Source organism: Pteronotus mesoamericanus, unplaced genomic scaffold, assembly GCF_021234165.1.
Source record: "Pteronotus mesoamericanus isolate MK-2021 breed Mesoamerican mustached bat unplaced genomic scaffold, CSHL_Meso_final scaffold_54, whole genome shotgun sequence".
In the NCBI taxonomy this organism is placed as follows: Eukaryota; Metazoa; Chordata; class Mammalia; order Chiroptera; family Mormoopidae; genus Pteronotus; species Pteronotus mesoamericanus.
The window spans coordinates 26,750,566-26,766,869 of record NW_026555321.1 but is presented as its reverse complement, the minus strand read 5'-3'; the positions used below and the strand labels follow the sequence as shown (position 1 = coordinate 26,766,869).

General features: G+C 41.8%; 1 protein-coding gene across 1 annotated transcript in view; it reads right to left on the bottom strand.

Moving 5' to 3' along the window:
• The window catches only part of CLSTN2 (calsyntenin 2), a 564,551-nt gene that overhangs the window by 188,937 nt on the left and 359,310 nt on the right, over positions 1 to 16,304 (bottom strand). The window lies entirely within an intron of this gene.

Sequence of the window (16,304 nt, the reverse complement as noted above, 5' to 3'; positions counted from 1 at the left end):
AGCCCAGTCTCTCTTTCCTGTCTCTAAGTTTATACTCCAATAACTCTGAATAGCTTAGAGTTCCCTGTGAACATTTCTTGTCTCCTTTAACTTGATCTTCTCTCTTGTAATGTTATCTCCATCTCCCACTCCCCTCCTAGTGTTAAGATAGCTCAGGTTATCTGTCACCACTTCTATCCCTAGGCTGGGGAAGGGACCCATCCATGTTCCCAGAGCCTCAAGCATTGCTCTATCACTGCACTGATCATTGTTCTGTCTCTGTCTGCTTGTTTGTCCCTCCCCAGGAGAGGTATCAGATTGATTAATGTCTGCAGATGTAGAGCAAGCCCATTATTAGAGAACACTGAATATATTCTTGAAGAATAAACATATAAATAAATGAACAGATAGATGACCTCCAATTAGTACTATGGTGACTCAAATGAGTGTGGAAGATCACCAGAATGAATGGAGACTTGAAGAACAAACTTGAAGCATGGGAGTTGCTTTTGGGTGAAGAGTAAGGGAAGGAAGTCAGCATTAGCCATAGGCAGATGCAGAAATAAAGTTATATGGGGTATGGGAGAGAGACTGCCTTGGCTACTATGTTAGGTTCATGGATAAAAGTAGTCAGACATAGGGCAGAACTCCAGGTGACTGTGGACAACATGTAGCCTATAAGATGCCTTTGTGTGAACTAAAAAAAAGGTATCCTTTTTGTGCAGATATCAACCTGAAGCCACATTGCCTGGGAAATTGCCGGTATTTTTGTGTTAAGAAAAAGGACTTTTATTTTGGTGGATGGAGCTCAGCACTTGAGGGAGTAGCCTCGTGAACAAGACAAGTGCCAAATTTTGAACTCCTGTGTTAGATGCCACTGTACCATGACCAACCTGCAAAACTGTATGCAATAGCCTGAACTTGACAGCTCATTTAAGGTGTATAGAGAGCAAAATGCACAACCAAAGCCCAATTCTTTTCATAAAACCTGACCTTTAGAGCTATTTGGCTTTTTTGTCAGTCTCCAAGCTTCAAAGTTCACTTCCCCTTCCAGAAACCCTCCCCGTATGTGAACTTGTGTCTTGACGTGGGTCCCTCTGAAAGTAGAGCCTGAGACAAAGACTTGAATCAGGTGTTTACTTGGGTGGTGTCTCAGGAAGCCAAGGGGAGGAAGGAGGCAAGGAAAACAATGCAGGGGACCATGGAAAATGTAGACTCAGGCTACTTACTTCTGGGGCTAAATGGGGCTTGATCTTTCTGGGGGTCCTTGGAAGAAATATGCAAAATGTACAGAAAAAATTGTCCCTCTAAAGGATGAGCAGCTGGGATAATTAATAACCATCCCCCATCTTCCTGCCGCCCAATAATTGGGAGTTTTCACTGAGAACATTACCTGCCCCACACTTCCAGGAAGTTACTTGAATGTGAGGTGAGTGGACCCCCGTGGATGTCGAGATGGCATTTGCCTACTCTCCAGAATGCCAGGAAATGTCTGTCTGCACTGGTTTGGTTGCAAACAGGGTCTGGCTCCTAGAACTTTCTAGTTTAGGGCTAGAGAAGACACCTAGTTTTATTCTGTAGAAGTTTAGAACAGCACTAAACTGTCCACCTGACTGCACTGAAATCATATGGACTGAGAGGGCAGGGCTTAGGGCACAATGAGTATATGCCACAGCCTATCTTAGGTCAAACCAGATACTGGAAATTTTTTCTTTACTTGAAGAGATCAAAAGAGGAGAAACCATCTCTGGCTCTCTTTCTCCCAAGAGAAGCCAAAATGTTGGGTAAAGACCTGGCTCTCTGCCATTTATTACATCCAACAAACCAGCATCAAGGAACTTCAAGAAAGGCAGTCTTATCCTGACCAGTTTGGCCCAGTTGGTAGGGCATCATTCTGCAAAATGATGGGTCACTGGTTCATTTCTCTGTTGGGACACATGACTGGGTTGTGGGTTGGGTCCCAGGTTGGGACACGTGCAAGAGGCAGCTATTTCTTTCTCACAATGATGTTTCTCTCCCTCTCTTTCTCCCTCCTTTCTTCCTCTCTAAAAACAAACAAACAAATAAATAAATAAAATCTTTAAAAAATAAAAGAAAGAAACGCAGCCTCCAATCACGAACAATAAAGGTGCAGCCATACTTGGGGGTCTTTGAGGGCCCAGGTTGGGTACCCAGGGCCACTCCTCCCTGAACAGGGGGAGGAAAAGGCACCAGCTTGGCTCTGGCTCTTGGGTAACATTGAATTACTTACATTTATTATTTTATGGCAGCCATAATGATATAAGCTGTATACTTCAGCATCCATTAGAAATGAAGGAACATTTTGTTTTAGTGGCACTGAGCCATAGATTCTCCATGCCTGCTTTGCTGGGGCCATGCCATGAATACAAGAAGCAGATGAGAGGCCATCAATCAGAGCTTGGATCTTAACCCCATAAATATGACCCGGAGTGCTTATGCTCATAAAATCAAAGGAAAGAGGTTGAATTTTTATGAGGTTGGGCTGGTTTTTTAAAAAAATTCAAGTAATGCCATATGTATTTATAAGCCAAGTCACAATCCTTTCAGGAAATGGTTGGAGATTGTTCTGTGAATACCAAGTGCCTCGCACAGGAAACAGACACGGGAAGGAGGCAGTGAGCAGGGGTCTGGGCAGCAGACCTCTGGACCAGCCATTTCTGCATCATCAAGCATACAATCATAAAACCAAAAGATATAGAAGATGCCTCACACCCATTAAGATGGTCACTATAAAAAAAACCAAAAAACAAAAAAACCCAAAAACAACCCAAACTCAGAAAATAATAAACTCTGTGACCACATGAAGAAATTGGAACTTCTGGGCACTCTCCTTGAGAATGCAAAATGGTGCAACTTCTAATAAAGACATTATAGTGGTTCCTGCCCTGGCTGGTGTGGCTCAGTTGGTTGGAGCATCATCCTGTAACCACAAGGTTGATGGTTTGATTCCTGGTCAGAGCGCATACCAAGGTTGTGGGTTCAACCCCCTGGTCCCAGCACATGCAATTGCTGGTCTGGGCATACACGGTAGGCCACCAATTGATGCTTCTCTATCTCATGGCTGTTTCTCTCTCTCCCTTCCTCTTTCTCTAAAAAGCAATGAAAAATGTAAAAACAAAATAAAACATTATGGTGGTTCCTTAAACACTAAAGAGAGAACTATCATAAGATCCAGCAATTACACTTCTGGGTATATACCAAAAGAACTGAAAGGGAGAACTCAAGGAGATATCAGTACATTCATATTCATTGTAGCATTATTCACAATGGCCAAAATGTGGAAGTAACTTACGTGTCCCTGAATGGATGCATGGATAAACAAAATGTGGTATATACATAAAATGGAATATTATTCAGCCTTAAAAAATAAGGAAGTTCTGGCACATGCTACAACATGGATAAATCTTGGGGTCAGAATGCTAAGTAGAACGAGTCAGTCACGAAAGAACGAGCATTGTATTATTCCATTTGTATAAGGTACATACAGTGGTCAAATTCATAGAGATTGAAAGTATGGTGGTTGCCAGGGGTTGGTGAAGAAGAAAGGGGGAGTTATTGTTTAATGAGTACAGAGTTTCAATTTTGCAATATGATAAAAAGTTTTGGAGGTGGATGGTGGTGATGGTTGCACAACAATGTGAATGTACTTAAAGCCACTAAATTGTACAATTAAAATGGTTAAGATGATAGATATCATGTTATGTTTATTTTATCAGTTATTAAAAATATATAGAATATAAGTGGCCAGAGAGATGATGGTATAGATGGGGGAAATTAAGGCCCAAAAATCAAAGGTACCTTGGTTAAAGTCACGCATCAAATTGGCAGAGGAATCAAGGTGAGACTTGAGATCCTGACTCTTAGTCCAGTGGTCTTTTGACAACTGAATATCAATTCACTTCATTATAAAACACAGGGTAGACTATCAATGAGACATTTATGAAATACTGCATAGCAGACACTGTTCTAGGCCTTTCCATTTACTAGCTTATTGAATGTTCACAATGATCCTGTGCAGGAAAAAAAAACAAACAAACCCGTACTATTTTAATTTTACATAGGAGAAAACTGAGGCAAGAAGAGGTTAGATAACTTGCCCAAAGTCATCAGTGACAGAGCTGGGGTTTGAACCTAGACTGTTTGAACCTAGCTCACTGTCTTAACTCTTCTATACTGTTGCTCACCGGATTCTAAACATTCCATGTTTCAAGGGAACCTCCCCACTTACAAACAATATAAAGAATTTTACTTAGAAGAAATGTCTCAGTTCTCATCACGTATGTGCTGAGCTCTGTAGGGTTTTCCTAGCTTAGGCAAAGTTGGGAAAAACACAGAATGAGAATCCTAGTAAGGCAGTTAACACATATGATCTCAAAAGATCTCAGACACTGAAAGAAGAGGTCTCTGTGGGTTGGGAAGCTCAGTAAAATTTCTCTATATAGGTGGGTCTGCCCTGAGTTTTCAAGAATGAACAGGACATGGCTTAAGGGGATGGTCTATATGCTGATTGTCTGGTGTGTAGTCCCATCCTGGGAACTGTGGGGAACATCAAAACTCAGATGCCATTTGTCTACTCTCCAGAATGCCAGGAAATGTCTGTCTGCACTGGTTTGGTTGGAAACAGGGTCTGGCTCCTAGAGCTTTCTAGTTTAGGGCTAGAGAAGACACCTAGTTTTATTCTGTAGAAGTTTAGAACAGTCACAAGCTCATGTAGGTGGAACAGCACAATGGGTACCCAGAATGTTCTCTTACAGTTCCCACAGGCTTCTGGGGGCCCTCTCAGAGTATAGGATCGAATCACAATTGGTCTGACACCCTAAGACTCCAGTCTCCTATACCCACAGCTTAGCTCTTAACTAGTTTACATGTTGTGTTTCTAAGTACAATCTTATTAAACAAATTTCTTTGTATAGTAGGAAATGAACATGTTACACTGAATTCTTCAAATCCCACAGTATTCTATGGACTGGCAAATAGAATAACATTTATTGAGTACATGGTACTAATTTTAATTAATCCCCACAAAAACTAGGAGGTAGGTTATACAGTTTTGCCCACTTTATATATTAGGGATCTGAGGTCTGAGGTTCATGAAGGTAAAGTGATTTGCCTAAGATCACACAGCTGTTTTTCTGTGGAGCCAGGATGTGAACAGAGAGCTGTCTGACCTCAAAGCCCACATGCTCTTGAGTATACCAGGCAGCATTTCCAGAGTTTTCCCTGACTCCACTTGCTAAAGTTTGAGGAAATGTGTGAGCGAGGTCTGATTAGCAGAACTCAGGAGACCTACACCCCAACCTTGAGACCAGCAGCACATGAATCTACGTGAGTACAAGGAGGTTTTGCAGTCCCTCTTCTACATAAAGGTACTTCATAAACTGCACCTGATTCTGGGGCAATGTGGGCAGGTTGTGAGTGTTTGGGGCTATTTTCTCTGTTGGTATCCCTCTAGAGTGCAGGGTGATGGCTATGTTGTGAAGAGCAATAAGAACATTTGTTACCATAGTGCACAACAGAGCATAAGATTTTGATTGGTACCAGTAAGCTGGACTTCAATTCTAATGACTCTCAGTTTTCCCATAAGAATGAACCATGGCTCATTCAAGAACGAGACAAGATAGATTCATCCTCTTTGTCTTCTGTGTGCTTTCTGGCATTGCTTCAATGATACTGACCTGTTTGCCAAAAGCTACATACACAATCACTTTAATGAGGTGTTATTTTTTCTATGTAATAGATAATCTTATTTGATTGCATTTTTAGTTATTCTCAGGGCAGACAGTTTATGTTAATCTTAGCAACGATGGATAAAAGGTCATGTATAAAATATATCACATACAGAAAGTCAACCTTTCGCTCTTAAAACTGAGGTTTAAAGCAAGAACAGTTGTAGAGAGCACTTTGGGAAAATGTCACTGCAAATTGCACAGGTCAATTAGAGAGTTTTGTTTGGAGGTTCAGAGGCAAAAAGAAAGCTGTAGTAGATTCCAACAAGACCCTAGGTTTTCATTCCTTCAGTCTCTCATAACCGGTAAATGTAAGGATATTCAGGACCACGGACAGCACCAAGGCAAGTCCTGCTTGCATGGATGTGACAGCTGTGCAGAAAAGGTAAGTAGCCTTTGGAAAATTTTGTCTCTCAGGTTCTTGAGTCCTTGAAAGAAATCTGGATTGTAGGTATAAGCCATGGCCTTGAATCTCCTACATTCCACGTTTAATTAACATGCAAATTTCAAAACTCTTTAACTAACCAGAGCTGATTTTCTTCTGAATGTGAGGTAAAAGCTGAAAGGATGAAACGGTATCATAGATTGAGTGGGGAATGCTCAACCCATTTTAGATCCCCTGTTCCTTGGTCTCATGTAAGCATTATGTAACCCACAGTCTTGGATAACTGCAGTAACCAATGGGAACAAAGTTTCTGGGAGCTTTGGATGCAAGACACATGCTGCAAAGATCTTGCTCCTTGGAGTCTACTTTCTCCTCTTGTTTGGCCTCCCCAGCTTCACATTCAAAATCTATTGGTGGTCAGCTACTAACTTAAGAGATGCTCTGACAGCGACATAAAGCTTTATCCTCCAGGGGAAAGTACTGTTTGGGGAACCTTAAGAAACTAGGGCCTACTCAAGGCTCAAAGGAGTAAAGCCATAATGATGGCATTTCAGTTTCAGTGCTGAGCAGCAAGGTTGAGTTTGTATATGATGTGTGAAGGGTAAAATTCTGACATAGCCAGTGCTTCTTAATTATGTTTTAAAATGATACCTCATGTAGTTAACACTTTGTTGTAGGGGAGGAGTGTTATGAAGAGGGAAAGTAGACATTTGGCTTTTTTAAAGCCTTGATCCAGTAATAAGTTATGAGTGAGGTGTCTGAGGAAGCAGGAATGGTCTTCATTAGCAACACACCCATGGTAAAGTGAACTCCTTCCATTTATACCTAAAACTGGCCCTCTGGCAACCCTATCTCATGCTTTCCGATCTAGTTTATCATACTTCTTGTCTTACAGGCAGCTTCAGCTCCTTAGTCTCTTTGTAATAAAAAGTAAATCCTCTTCTTGAGAATTGAATTTATTGGGGGTGATACTGGTTAACAGCATTATTTAGGTTTCAGGTGTACAATTCTGTAATACACCATCTGTATATTGTATGGTGTGTTCACTCCCAGGCAAGTCTCCTTCCATCACCATTTATCCTCCCTTTACCCTATTCTTCTACCTCCCCCCACCCTCTTGTAATCATGATAATGTTGTGTCTATGAGCTTTTTTTTTTTTTTTTGCTTAATTCCTTCAGCTTTTTCACCCCACCCCCACCCTCTTCGCCTCTGAGAGCATCCAGTTTGTTCTCTGTATCTATGAGTCTATTTCTATTTTGTGTGTTAGTTTAGTTTGTTCATTAGATTCTACATATACATGAAATCATATAGTACTTGTCTTTCTCTGACTGACTTATCTCACTTAGTATAATACTCTCTGGGTCTATCCATGCTATTGCAAAAGTTAAGATTTCCTTCTTTTTTTACAGCCAAGCAGTATTCCATTCTGTAAATGTACCACAGCTTTTTTTGTCAACTCATCCACTGATGGGTACTTGAGCTGCTTCCAAGTCTTGACTATGGTAAATTGTGCTTCAGTGAACATAGTGGTGCATATACTCTTTCAAATCAGTGTTTTAGGTTTCTTCAGATATATTCCCAGAAGTAGAATTGCTGGGCCATAAGGCAGTTCTCCACTTTTAATTTTTTAAGTATATTTTATTGATTATGTTATTACAGTTGTTCCATTCTTTTTTCTCCCTTTTCTCCCCCTCTGCCTGGTACCCCCATTCCTTCCAGCATTCCCCCACTACCCTCAGTTCATGTCCATGGGTCGTGCATATAAGTTCTTTGGCTTCTCCATTTCCTATGCTATTCCTAACCTCCCTCTGTCTATTTTGTACCTACCAATTATGGTTATTATTCCCTGTACCTTTTCCCCCGTTTACCCCGCCTTCCCCTTCCTCACTGATCTTCCTCCAGGTGATCTCTATTTCTGTGATTCTGTTCCTGTTTTGGTTGTTTTCTTAGTGTGCTTTTGATTTTTTTTAGGTTCAGTTGTTGATACATGTGTGTTTGCTGGTATTTTACTGTCCATAGTTTTGATCTTCTTATTTTTCTTAAATAAGTCTCTTTAACATTTCATATAATAAGGGCTTGGTGACAATGAACTCCTTTACCTTCACCTTGTCTGGGATGCACTTTATCTGTCCTTCCATTCTAAATGATAGCTTTTTTGGATAGTCTAATCTTGGGTGTAGGTTGTTGATTTTACCAACAGTGAAGGGAAGGAAAACAGGACTCAAGTCAATGATTTCAAACAGAGGGAAGAAATAAACACTCAACAGGCACAGAATGGAGAAAGAAGAATTTTTAAAAAAATGAGGAGAGGCTTAGGGACCTTTGGAACAAATTTAAATGTTTCAACATCTGAATCGTAGGGGTGCAGAAGGGGAAGAGGACGAGCAAGAAATTGAAAACTTATTTGAAAAAATAATGAAAGGAAAGTCCTCCAATCTGGTGAAGGAAATAGACATACAAGTCCAGGAAGCTCAGAGAGTCCAAAACATGTTTGACCCAAAGAAGAATCCACCATGACACATCATAATTAAATTGCCAAAGATTAAAGGAGGGAATCTTAAAAGCAGCAAGAGAAAAGAAGAGATTTAGCTATAAAGGAGTTCCCATAAGACCATCAGCAGATTTCTCAAAAGAAACCTTTTGAGAAGGAAAGAAGGGGCTGGAAAGAAGTATTCAAAGCCATGGAAAGCAAGGACCATTTTTAATTTTTTGAGGTAATTCCATTCCACAGTTAGCTGCACCAAACTACATTCCCACCAACAGTGCGATGAGGGTTTCCTTTTCTCCATATCCTCACCAACACTTGTCTGCTGATTTTTTTGAAGATTTTATTTATTTATTTTTAGAGAGACGGGAAGGGAGGGAGGAAGAGAGGGACAGAAACATCAATGTGTGGTTGCCTACTGTGTTCCCCCCCATTGGGGACCTGGCCCACAACCCAGGCATGTGCCCTGACTGGGAATCGAACTGGTGACCCTTTGGTTCACAGGCCGGCACTTGATCCACTGAGCCACACCAGCCAGGACATGATTTATTGATGACAGGCATTCTGAGAGGTGTGACTTAATATCTCATTGTGGTTTTACATTGCATTTCTCCGATGACTAGTGATGTTGAGCATCTCTGCATATATCTAATGGCCAACTGTATGTCCTCTTTGGAGAAGTGTTTATTTAGGTCCTTGGCCCATTTTTTAAATTGGATTGTTGGTTTTTTGGTGTTGAGTTATATAAATTCTTTATACATTTGATATTAAACCCTTATAAGATATATAATTGGTGAATATGTTCTCCCATTCAGTGGGTTGTCTTTCCATTTTGTTGATAGTTTCCTTTGCTGTGCAAAAAATTTTTAGTCTGATATATTCTCATTTGTGTATTTTTTCTTTTGTTTTCCTTGCCTGAGGAGACATATCAGAAAAAAATATTGCTAAGAGAAATGCCTGAGATTTTACTGCTTATGCTTTCTTCTAGGATTTTTATGGTTTTGAGTCTAACATTTAAGTCTTTAACCCATTTTGAGTTCTTTCTTGTATATGATGTAAGAAGGTGGTCTAGTTTCATTTTTTTGCACATTCTTGTCCAATTTTTCCAACATCATTTATTGAACAGACTATCTTTACGCCACTGCAGGTTTTTCCCTCTTTTGTCAAATATTAATTGACTATAAAGGTGTGGAGTTATTTCTGTGCCTCTGTTCTGTTCCATTGATCTATATGTCTATTTTTATGGAAGTACCATGTTGTTTTGCTTACTGTGGCCTTGTAGTATTTTTTGATATCAGGTAGCATGATTCCTCCAACTTTGTTCTTCTTTCTCAAGATTGCTGCAGCTATTCAGGGTACTTTGTGGCTCCAATAAATTTTTGGAATATTTGTTTTTTGAATAAGATTAAATGCCAATCCTCTTTAATTTGTCATGGTATTAACTGTGCTTTCCCAAGTTTTCATCATTTTCTTCACATATTTGCAGTCCTAGAAGGGTCCTCTAACCCACATTTCTATGGACACTATCACCACGATATTACTTCTAGTTTATATAACCTATTCTTAGGGCAAAGAGGTCCTCTCCTTCATCTCTCACTTGTTTCAGTAAATCTGTTAAAAATGCATGAGATGCAGAGAATTCACACACAGCCTGGGCTGCCTTTTCATATTAATTTGGATAGAAGAGAAATATATAACTACACATGCAGATCCATGCCAAGAAGGCATTCTCTGCAGTCAAGCTAAGCATCATTATTTTTTGAATTATTTTTTTCCCAGTTAAAAGAGTAAACACATGAATTATAGGAATTTTGGAACATTGTAGGGAAAAAAAGTAAACTAACCAATCAGGTTTCCATATCCTAGAAAAATCACTACCAACATTTTGTCTGATTTCTTCTAGCAAATTTTTTTTCTACACTTAATTTCATTTTGCCAATTCGTTTGTTTTACTGGTGGAAATAATGTAGGGTATTATGCATTTTTCTTTTACTCACTTTACATTATATAAATTTTTATGTCAACTAAAATGATTTTTAATGCTGCAGAATTAGTGATGTATATTATTGATTATTAACCACTCCTCTATTATTGAACAATTACTTTGTTTCCTTTTATATTTTGCTTTTAGAAATTATGCCACAGTTGACAGCTTCTTACATAAAGGACAAGTATTAGAAGTATAAGTTTTAAATAAATGAATGTTCCATTAAGTGTTTTTAATTAGTAGCAACACCTTGGTGAAGACCTAGTGTGTATATAGCACTCTTCAAGGTGGTATGGAAGAGATTTGACAGTACAGCATCATATCCCTACTCTTCAGTGTTATTTGAAGAGGTGTGATAGACACTTTTATCTGGCTGCCCCTGAGACATTACCCATTTCCTTATGGGCAAATTTCCTATTCTATTGACATCAGGAGGACATCTGTTTTGGGCAAGGCTGGTGAGCATTGTTGGGTGGGGATGTGGAACTGGAAACTGTTGCAGCCAATCTTGAAGTAAAGCAAGGGACCAGTCTTAGGACAGAAGCCAACACTGAAACTTGGATCTTTAGTGATATCCTTAAACTGTTATTCCACTCATCCTGGTGCTAGCCTAACCTCAGACTTGTCATTACATGAGAAATATATTTTCCTCCTTGTTTCTTTTGGTCGAACTGGACTTTTTATCAACTGCAGATGAAAACACCCTAACTGATAAAAATAAAACCAACACATATAATAATGGCTACCATTTTCAAACATTTTAAAGACTGTATCTTTAATTGAACAGTAATTTTCCTCATTGAATGGATGAAGAGACTGAATATTGGAGAGGCTTTTTATGCAACTTGCCCCAAATCACAGAGTTGGGTTTGAATCCACATTTGTGTGACTCTAGAGCCTTGATGATGGGTAGATTAGAGAAGTGAAGAGGGTTAAGCATACTGTTCATGAGGCGGAAGAGGAAGGCGGTAGCTTCCTTCACTCTGCGCTCTTTGTTGAAGCATGCATGTATAGAGCTTACTGCTTTATAAGATCCCTTTGTATTTATTAAGTTTATTTTATCCTTCTCAAGATATCTTGTGGAAGAATAGACAGGTCCACAGAGCTTTAAGGGGCCCTGTCCCAAGGCAAAATGCTAGCTAGCATCCGAGGCTGGAATGGAAGCCAAGTTCCCTGACCAACGGTCTAAACCGTCCTCCACTAGGGTCCACGGCTGCCGAAACCTGCTCAAAAAGAGAACCCCATCCCCTTTCCTGGTTTTCTCTCTATTCCCCACCAACCATGTTCTTATTTTCTATAGTATAGCCTCTACCCTGTGGCGCTTTTAACAAATGTAATACATCAGAGGAAGAATTACAAATATTTATGGATATAATAACTTCCCACCCCCCAAAGAGGCATGGATCAGTTCATTAGAGAAAATCAACCCAGCATGAGGTGCGCTTTTAATTTCTCCCTTAGATTTTAATTCAGATAATGTATATGGTTTTCTGGACGTGAGAAACTTCTGCTTAGGGAAACAGGACTTTACATAACAGGGATGCTGGTTTGCAAATGCGCGGGGGGGGCTATTTTGTTTGATTCACTGATTCTATCAGAACTTTGTAACCCAGAAATCCCTTCGCGGCTTTCCCAGTGGGACTCAGAGGTTCCAGGAGTGACAGCACTCCAGTGGATGTGCTCTCTCTCACTACTCTGCCTTTTACTACCTGCCTTTGGAAAATCATTTCGTTAGTTTATTTTTAATGCTCAACAAGAAATGATAACAAGAGGGGTCATTCAAAGAGACTAGATTTATTGCCATCTGTTTTAGAAAATTACCCTGACTCCCTCACCCTCAGGTTGGCTTGAGCTCCTCCTTGATACTCTTGCAGCCCCTACAGATGACCCCCACTTGGCATCTATCTCTCTGGATCCTATCTGGCTGTTTTCTTGTCCATCTCTCCCAACAGACTCTGAGGTTCTTGAAGAAGAAACTGTGTCATGCTTATGTCAGTATTCCCAGCCCTAAGCATGGAACTTGCCATGGGGATAGGTACACAACACATTCCTTATTCAACCTCTCCTAAATAGTGCACAGGAAAAGGACTCAGTGCTGGTTCATAGCTCAGCGTACAGGCGGGGAAGTTGTAGCCAGGCTACCTCAGCAATGTCTAATGCAGTCCAGGGGAAGCCCACCTCTCCCCAACACTGACATTCTGTCTCTTTCCCTTCACTGATGAAGTCCTTGTTCTGGGAATTTAGCTATGATCAAGGCTCTGCCCTGAGCCAGTCCCCACCCCAGGGCTTCCTTTCTTCTGAGGTCTGCCGTCTGGAGAGATGGCACCCCAGAGGTGGTACAAGGTGACAGTAAGAGTCTGCTGCCTGCCCTAGAGTTAGGCATTAGTTGAGCTGCTCTGCTGCACGTGTAAGTACTGGACAATGCTGCAGCCTCCCTTCTCTTGGGCCCTGGATTTCCCAGGAGGCTGGCAGCAGGAGTGGTCTCTTGAGCACCAGCCTGAATTGGACAGTTAAGTAGCAAAAATGGGGGAAAAATGTATTTCTCAGAAATTTTTTCAAGAAGAACAATCTGATCATCTCTAGGGCGGCATGAGGCTGAGGGACAGTGGTGTTTTGTAACTGCCTCCTCGGGAGGGTAGCTCTGGCTACCTAAGGGCTCCGGTTTCTCAGTGGGGTGTGCATGTCCTCAGTTGCTTCCCCTTCCTGCTCCCAGCAGCAAGGAACACTTTATGGATTATCATCTTGAAGGGGCGCTAAGTTATTCGCCTCTAGGATTTTCAACAGTCTCTCTAGCCCTGCTGAGGGCAAGTGACAGGCCTGACGGGAACCTGCACCTGAGGGTGTAGGAAGCAAGTGGAGAGGAGGTGGTGCAAAGACTATACCACACTGTGTTCTGAGGCTGCTCACTGCTGAGCACCAAGACAAAGAGGAGGAAACAGGGCTGAGGGTCACGCGCTCACCAACTGGCTGGGCTAGACCCCACCTGGCAGGTAATGATGTAGGAGATTGATTTCACTGGGCGGGAAGTGTTGAAGTTATTTTCAGAGAGGAGAGGCAGGCTGAGGAGGTTTGCACATTATCCTGGACTTGCTCTGGGCCTAAGGCTAAGGATGGTCCTGGGGCAGAGCTCTTTTAACCTCATCCTCAAGGTGCTATGGCTCCCTTTCCAGGAACAAGCTGCACTCTGCCCAGGGATACCCGTACAGCCAAAGGATGCCACCGTTTTCCACAATTGTTCACCACACTCACTCACCATCGGTCACCGAGGACACCCTTGCCCTTATCCTTAGTGACCAAGCCCATTGATCTCAGCTCCCAACCCCCTACAAGATAAGGAAGCACTGCGATTTTCCTAGCATATCCTTTGAAAGGGGCCATTTGGTGGTGTGTTGCTTCTGGCATCCAGTAAAAACGACTTCAGATACTTTCATCTGTTGCTTCTGCTCAACTCCCATCAACCCTAATGAGCAAACATAAGCCACCTGGGTTCTTTGAGGCAGCATTTACCTCCTGTCCCTACCTTCTCTCACTTATGCCATCTATTCTTATATTTCGGGGGCTGCTAAAGGCTACAACTGCATCCCCCAAATGGCCTTTTCCTACTTCACACTGTTCAGAGCTCCAACTAATCATGAGAGGCTTCTGAATCCTGTATCATCCAGAAGATCCATAAATTGAGTCCCTCCTCCCCCACAAAAAAGAAAACATGGACATTACCTGTCTAGAAGTGGGGCCTGCACAGTGCCATTCAGCTCTCAGGAACACTGCTAGCCTGGCTTTGGGTGGCCAGGACCTAGGTGTCCATGCCAACATTGTGCCCTGGAGCACGTGACACCTGCACTTGAAAATCGCCAAATCAGGACTGTGTCTTCTATCACTCTATCATTTTCCTTACCAAGCTATCAAAACCTCCTTCTCTCCATTGAAAGAAGGCGATTACTTTCATGTTTGGGCCTGCTGCTGGGACTCTCTTCCTTCTGTTTCTTCTTACCTGATTTCCCTACTCCCACCCTGGAAATGACAAAGGGGGGTGAATTCTGTAAGGGTCCCCAATAACAGATCTGCGATGCTCCCCAGGTGGGAGGTTGTCCTGGCAACCCTGTTCCTTGCCCACTCTCAGGTCTCCTGGCTGCCCACAGCATGCTGGGCTCCTGCAAGGGACCCGGCGACTAAGGCTGTCAGAGCAGCTGGGCTGAGGGACGACACAACACGTGGTTGCCTGTGGTCAGAGCCTAGACATACATCGTGCTCTGAAATGACACTCCAGACACACAGACATCTCATGGCAGGACAAGGACATTTGTTTCGGACACTAGAACACAGTGTGCAGAGACTCCAGGAAGTACACTTGCAATAAAATGTAGAAGACAAAAAGCAGCTGTGAAGTATTTGCCACAAGATTGGCCTTTTTTCTGAGGGCAAAGCAGCTGAGTTGCCACTTCTCCAAAGCACCAGCATAGTGTTGCGCCCCAGGCAGGTTTCAAAAGAGCAAAGTGATTATTATTTAAAACAGAGACAGACAGAAATACCTAGAAGGGTTTGCAACTCTGCTTATTAACGTGATCTACAATCATGCTAAGTAAGGCACATGCTCAGAAGCTTCTATGTGTCATCCCTATTCTCTGTGAAAAGCCTCTGTCATGGTGCTTGTGGTGGACACTGTTGGTTGCCTTCCCAACTTCCATGTCCTCACCCTCCTTCCATAGTGGACCCTGGTTTGTTCTGCAGCCAGCTCCTCCCCACCCCACAGGAGCAACATGATTTCTTAGGCCAATCAGTGCTCAGCGTTTCTCTGGCCACTGTTATTCAAGTGGCAGGGGACTAATGACCACTATCCCAGACTGACAATAAGGACACATGTGTCATAGCTGGGGAGCTGATCCTCTCTTTCACACGGTGAGAGCAGAGTGGCACACAGATCCAACTGCCACTGGTGGCCACCCTGTGATCTCGGGGAATCACCCTTATTATGGCACCCATGCTGAACAGATGGACAGGGAGACATGGGTCTCTAAAGCCATTACTGAGTTGCTGGCTCTGTCCACCCTGCCTCTGGGCTTCTTGAAGTGAGGAAGAAGACATTTTCTTAATTTTTGATTCAGAGTAAAGTGGAATTACTCTTGTTCTTGGAAAAGTCCTAATTGATCTAGGACTATTCCCTAATGTTACTGATGAAGGAACTAAGGCTTAAGAGACTAACTTTTCTAAGATTACATAGTTAGTAAACAGTATAAAATCCAAGGATAATTTGACTCCAAAGTCTAAAATCTTAGTTACTATTACATATAGGTTCTTACAGTAATAATAAAGCAAAATTGTATAGTTTGCTTTCATTGAAGGGAAGAAAAGTACTTTAAGTAAATATTGTCCCCCAAGGTCTCAGAACACAGTTTATTTTGCAGAATGAAATGGTTTTAAAAATAATTTTAAAGTTAAAATCTTCCACTCTTTCTCCAGTTTCCTCCTCAGCTAGGTACACAGCAGTCACTAAATATGTGCTTATTCAATGACACACCTAAAGTCCCCAGCCGGGAATGGTGGCCCCCAGGAGGGCCCTTGGGTCTCTGGACCCATTCCTGTATCCCAGTAATCCCAGGAACTCCAGTTGAATATTGAATCAGATAATAGTAATGGGCCCTCGTAATATTGGGAGAGTAGGTTAAGTTCCCAAAACTTGATATACACTGTCTCATTTGAGCCTCGTGGCCCCAAGAGGAAAT